Here is a 6,399-nt window from a genome sequence, read left to right as displayed (position 1 = left end):
TGGATGGCTGGTTCTTGGCATTTTGGGATTAATAGCTATTTGCATCACTGCTGCCGTCACTGGCATTGCTTTACAAACCTCAATTCAAACACATAATTTTATCCAAAATTGGACTAAAGATGCTCATACTATGTGGGCCACTCAGGCTCAGATAGATGAGGATATTCAAGATGAAATACAGGAACTAAAAACAGTCATCAAATGGGTTGGAGATCAATTAATAGATGTACAAAAACAGGTGATGCTAAAATGGGACTGGAATTCTACTCAATTTTGTGTTACACCTGTTCCATTCAATAATAGTACCTACAACTGGGAGCAAATCAAATTTCATTTACAAAACACACGATAATGCCTCTCTGAATGTACAATTATTACAAAAAGAAATCTTTGAAACCTTTTCTAAAAATCTGCCCTCTTCCACGAATTTGGAAACTTCAGCTGAACAAACTAGCTGATCAATTATCTGGGTTAGACCCACGCTGATGGTTTCAAAGCATTACTCACAGCCCTGGGTCTGGAATGGTAATTTTTGTGATTGTCTTGACAATTATATTTGTCGTTCACCATTGCCTTCATGCAAAAAATTGTTAAAACTAAACAAACTCAAATGGTCAGAACCCTTTTTACAAATATAAATAAGGGGGAATTGTCAGGGAATGTTTAACAGGAGGATTCCACTGTGCTGTTCCTCATAAATCCTCTGTTCTTTATCAGTTTCTGTTGTCAGGAACCGATGGAACGGCACACCACTCCCAGGACTGAGGTCATAGGATGAGACAGGCTTGAAACGCCTTCAGTATACATTCTCCTTACGACAAAACTGCTTAGTTTTGATCCTCTTTCTTGAGATACGGATTGTCTCCTGACCTTGTGACCATTATTAATCCCTTGTTCCCTAGGTAACGGTTGCTGTACCTTTGGTTTTCTGATCTTTATCATTATTGAAAGAAATTTCTTGTACAACAGCCTATATATACTCACAGAAAGATCATTAAAGCACCTTTGCTCCATCAGAGCTTGGGTCCCCGTGTCTTTCTTTCTTTCTCTCTCTCTCACTTTCTTTATCATCGACTCCAGACTGCCAGGTTCTGGTCCATTAAAGGACCCCAACAGATTCCAACGCAATATATTCTTTAATCCTATAACTATTGTTAATACAGCTTTATTTTGTTAAAATTTTTAAACAAATTGCCGCAAGGGGATATTTTGACAAAGCAGAAAAACATTTTGAGGCATTGAAGGATATCTCCCTTCCTCTGCCCATTTGGTATCAAGACGGGTTGACTGAACAATGGAAATCTGGAAAATTAATATTACAGGGAAAGGGGTATGCTTATATTTCTCCAGATGGGCCCAATGAAATCAGGTGGCTCCCTCTTCAGAAGATCGGCCCCAGGGGAGCCACCGACATTCAAGATAATGGCAAAATCCCCAGGAGGAGGAGTTTCCAGTACAAGCCATGGCGACTTTAAAAATTTCCGAGAAACGCCACACTCGAGGTCATCGACCATATGATCTCCCCACTTGGGGACAGATAAAAACCCTTACTAATCAAGCTGAAAATCTGGTTTCTCAACAGAGAATGCTTTGGAATCCTGAAAATATTTTTGTCGCTATGCTTGCTTTTGCTTCCCCCGCTCAGGCTGACTTGATTAATCACACTTATTCGGCTTATATACCTAATCCCCCTTTATTGCAGGTTGTAGAATGGACAGATATAGGACTGGTTGTATCCACTAATGACTCAGTACATATGCCTCCTCCTTGGAGCTTGGAGCGGACCTCTCATCCTGAGGAAGAAGGAAGATCGATTAACATTCCTCTAGGCTATAAAAATCCTTCCTTTATGCATGGGCCCAGCAGAATTATGTATTAATGTTAGTCGACAAACATGGGCTTTCATCCTGCCTCCAAAAAGGAACTTCCACACTTTGTTTAGACTGTTTACTGCCCTGTCCTTTCATGAGAACCATGTCAATACTACCAAAACTCTAGGAAAAGGACAAAAATTGGAATGTAAGGGGTTTACTTATAAGGATTTTAAATATACTCCTATTTATTGAGATAGATGTCCAGCTAAATCATGGAAATTAATGTTTGTGGCCAATTACACCATTGTTGATTGGGGACCCTATGGTATGTGGTTATCTAACTGCTCAGATGATATTAACAGTACTATGTGGGATTATGTTACTCAAGTAACATGGAAGATTACCAAGAGGTCAATGGAACACTTCCATGACAAAGGACTCCTTGGCTGGCTTGATGGTTGAATGGCACCTCCTCACCCTCAAATTGTCCTCAATAAACAAATTGGACCTGAACAATGATACATCTGGAAACTGGCTCCAAATACTGAAAAACTTGGAACTTGGACTGGATATTTCACAGGGACCAGTCATAGTCATAGTAACTATTCCTTCCATTATACTCATTCATATTTTATACAAGCTTGCGTTCCCCTTCCTTTTGTTATCACCGTAGGAAACTTACAATTTAATAAGACTTTATGTTCTGTGACTTGTATAGATTGCAAATTGTATACTTGTCTTAATTCCTCTATTTCTCTAAAAAAATGAATCCCTTTTGATTCTTCGATCTTGACGTAATCTGTGGTTGCCAGTAGATCTCCAATGACCCTGGAAAGAGGGTCCCATGGCAAGACTGACCTCCCAGTTACTCACTAAATTACTCTGACGATCTAAGTGATTAATTAGATGGTTGATTCTTGGCATTTTGGGGTTAATAGCCATTTGCACCACTGCCGATGTTGCAGATACTGCTTTACAAACTTCAATTCAAACAAAACTATTCAAAATTGGACTGAAGAGGCTCATACTCTATGGGTCACTCAGGTTCAGAAAGATGAAAAAGGTTCAAAATAAAATTCAGGAATTAAAAACAGCCATCCAATGGGTTGGAGATCAATTAATAGATTTACAAAAACAAGTATTACTAAATTGTGATTGGAATTCTACTCAATTTTGTATCACTCCTCTTTGGTTCAACCATAGTGCTTACAATTGGGGGAAAAAAAATTCATTTCCAAGATATGCATAATAATGTTTTCTGAAATGTACAATTTTTGCAAAAGGAAACCCTCGAAACCTTCTAGAAGAGTCTACCCTCTTCCAACAATTTGGAAACCTTAGCTGAACAGCTAGCTGATCATTTATCTGGGCTAGACCCTCAAAGATGGTTTCAAGGCATTACACATAGTATTGGATCTGAAACTATAATGCTGATAATAATCTTGGTGATTGTACTTGTAACATACCAATGCCTTTCAAGTAACATTGTTCAAACTAAACAAACTCACTAGTTCAGGGCCTTTTTCACAGAAGTATCTACACTTCAGTTAAGTTCAGTCGCTCTGTTGTGTCCGACTCTTTGTGACCCCATGAATCGCAGCATGCCAGGCCTCCCTGTCCATCACCAACTCCCAGAGTTCCCTCAGACTCATGTCCATCGAGTCAGTGATGACATCCAGCCATCTCATCCTGTCATCCCCTTCTCCTCCTGCCCCCAATCCCTCCCAGCATCAGAGTCTTTTCCAATGAGTTAACTCTTCGCATGAGGTGCCCAAAGTACTGGCGTTTCAGCTTTCGCGTCAGTCCTTCCAGAGAACACCCAGGGCTGATCTCCTTCAGAATGGACTGGTTGGATCTCCTTGCAGTCCATGGGACTCTCAAGAGTCTTCTCCAACACCACAGTTCAAAAGCATCAATTCTTTGGCGCTCAGCTTTCATCATACTCCAACTTTCACATCCATACATGACCACTGGGAAAACCATAACCTTGACTAGTACGGACCTTTGTTGGCAAAGTAATGTCTCTGCTTTTCAACATGCTATCTAGGTTGGTCATAACTTTTCTTCCAAGCAGTAAGCATCTTTTTAATTTCATGGCTGCAGTCACGATCTGCAGTGGTTTTGGAGCCCAGAAAAATAAAGTTTGGCACTGTTTCCACTGTTTCCCCATCTCTTTGCCATGAAGTGATGGGACCACATGCCATGATCTTTGTTTCGTCAATGTTGAGCTTTAAGCCAACTTTTTCACTCTCCACTTTCACTTTCATCAAGAGGCTGTTTAGTTCCTCTTCACTTTCTGCCATAAGGGTGGTGTCATCTGCATATCTGAGGTTATTGATACTTTTCCTAGCAATCTTGATTCCAGCTTGTGCTTCTTCCAGCCCAGCATTTCTCATGATGTATTCTGCATAGAAGCGAAATAAGCAGGGTGACAATATACAGCCTTGACGTACTCCTTTTCCTATTTGGAACCAGTCTGTTGTTCCATGTCATTCTCACTACTGCTTCCTGATCTGCATACAGGTTTCTCAAGAGGCAGGTCAGGTGGTCTGGTATTCCCATCTCTTTCAGAATTTTCCACAGTTTATTGTGATCCACACAGCCAAAGGCTTTGGCATAGTCAATAAAGCAGAAATAGATATTTTTCTGGAACTCTTGCTTTTTCCATGATCCAGCGGATATTGGCAATTTGATCTCTGGTTCCTCTGTGTTTTCTAAAACCAGCTTGAACACCTGGAAGTTCATGGTTCACACATTGCTGAAGCCTGGCTTGGAGAATTTTGAGCATTACTTTACTAGCCTGTGAGATGAGTGCAATTGTGTAGTAGTTTGAGCATTCTTTGGCATTGCCTTTCTTTGGGATTGGAATGAAAACTGACCTTTTCCAGTCTTGTGGCCACTGCAGAGTTTTCCAAAGTTGCTGACATATTGACTGCAGCACTTTCACAGCATCATCTTTCAGGACTGAAATAGCTCAACTGGAATTCCATCACCTCCACTAGCTTTGTTCATAATGATGCTTTCTAAGGCCCACTTGACTTCACATTCCAGGATATCTGGCTCTAGGTCAGTGATCACACCACTGTGATTATCTGGGTCGTGTAGATCTTTTTTGTACAGTTCTTCTGTGTATTCTTGCCACCTCTTCTTAATATCTTCTGCTTCTGTTAGGTCCATACCATTTCTGTCCTTTATCAAGCCCATCTTTGCATGAAATGTTCCCTTGGTATCTCTAATTTTCTTGAAGAAATCTCTAGTCTTTCCCATTCTGTTGTTTGCCTCTATTTCTTTGCATTGATCCCTGAGGAAGGCTTTCTCATTTCTTCTTGCTATTCTTTGGAACTCTGCACTCAGATGCTTGTATCTTTCCTTTTCTCCTCTGCTTTTCACTTCTCTTTTCACAGCTATTTGTAAGGCCTCCTCAGATAGCCATTTTATTTTTTTTGCATTTCTTTTCCATGGGGATGGTCTTGATCCCTGTCTCTTGTACAATGTCACGAAACTCCATCCCTAATTCATCAGGCACTCTATCTATTAGATCTAGTCCCTTAAATCTATTTCCCACTTCCACTGTATAATCATAAGGGATTTGATTTAGGTCATAGCTGAATGGCTTAGTGGTTTTCCCTACTTTTTTCCATTTAAGTCTGAATTTGTCAATAAGGAGTTCATGATCTGGGCCACAGTCAGCTCCTGGTCTTGTTTTTGTTGACTGTAAAGAGCTTGTCCATCTTTGGCTGCAAAGAATATAATCAATCTGATTTCTGTGTTGATCATCTGGTGATGTCCATGTGTAGAGTCTTCTCTTGTGTTGTTGGAAGAGGGTGTTTGCTATGACCAGTGCATTGTCTTGGTAAAACTCTACGAGTCTTTGCCCTGCTTCATTCCATATTCGAAGGCCAAATTTGCCTGTTTCCCCAGGTGTTTCTTGACTTCCTACTTTTGCATTCCAGTCCCCTATAATGAAAAGGATATCTTTTTCGGGTATTAGTTCTAAAAGGCCTTGTAGGTCTTCATAGAAACATTCAACTTCAGCTTCTTCAGCATTACTGGTTTGGGCATAGACTTGGATTACTATGATATTGAATGTTTTGCCTTGGAAACAGAGATCATGGTGTCGTTTTTGAGATTGCATCCAAGTACTGCATTTCGGACTCTTGTTGACCATGATGGCCACTCCATTTCTTCTAAGGGATTCCTGCCCCCAGTAGTAGATATAATGGTCATCTGAGTTAAATTCACCCATTCCAGTCCATTTTAGTTCGCTGATTCCTAGAATGTCGACGTTCTCTCTTGCCATCTCCTGTTCGACCACTTCCAATTTGCCTTGATTCATGGACCTGACATTCCAGGTTCCTATGCAATATTGCGCTTTACAGCATTGGACCTTGCTTCTATCACCAGTCACATCCACAACTGGGTAGTCTTTTTGCTTTGGCTCCATCCCTTCATTCTTTCTGGAGTTATTTCTCCACTGATCTCCAGTAGAATATTGGCCACCTACCGACCTGGGGAGTTCCTCTTTCAGTATCCTATCATTCTGCCTTTTCATACTGTTCATGGGGTTCTCAAGGCAAGAATACTG

At 40.6% G+C, this 6,399-nt stretch overlaps 1 protein-coding gene across 10 annotated transcripts in view; it reads right to left on the bottom strand.

Moving 5' to 3' along the window:
• Positions 1 to 1,149: 1,149 nt before the first annotated feature.
• The window catches only part of LOC129631708 (zinc finger protein 665-like), a 41,307-nt gene continuing 36,057 nt past the window's right edge, over positions 1,150 to 6,399 (bottom strand). For all 10 annotated transcript variants that reach the window (XR_008704161.1, XR_008704158.1, XR_008704160.1 and 7 more), the window contains one exon: positions 1,150 to 1,793. The gene's annotated coding sequence lies outside the window, so the exon portion shown is untranslated. The remainder of the gene's footprint in view (positions 1,794 to 6,399) is intronic.

The sequence above is a fragment of the Bubalus kerabau genome, chromosome 17 (assembly GCF_029407905.1).
Source record: "Bubalus kerabau isolate K-KA32 ecotype Philippines breed swamp buffalo chromosome 17, PCC_UOA_SB_1v2, whole genome shotgun sequence".
NCBI classification, from domain to species: Eukaryota; Metazoa; Chordata; class Mammalia; order Artiodactyla; family Bovidae; genus Bubalus; species Bubalus kerabau.
Note: the sequence above shows the minus strand (reverse complement) of the source record. Positions and strands in the feature narration are given on the sequence as shown.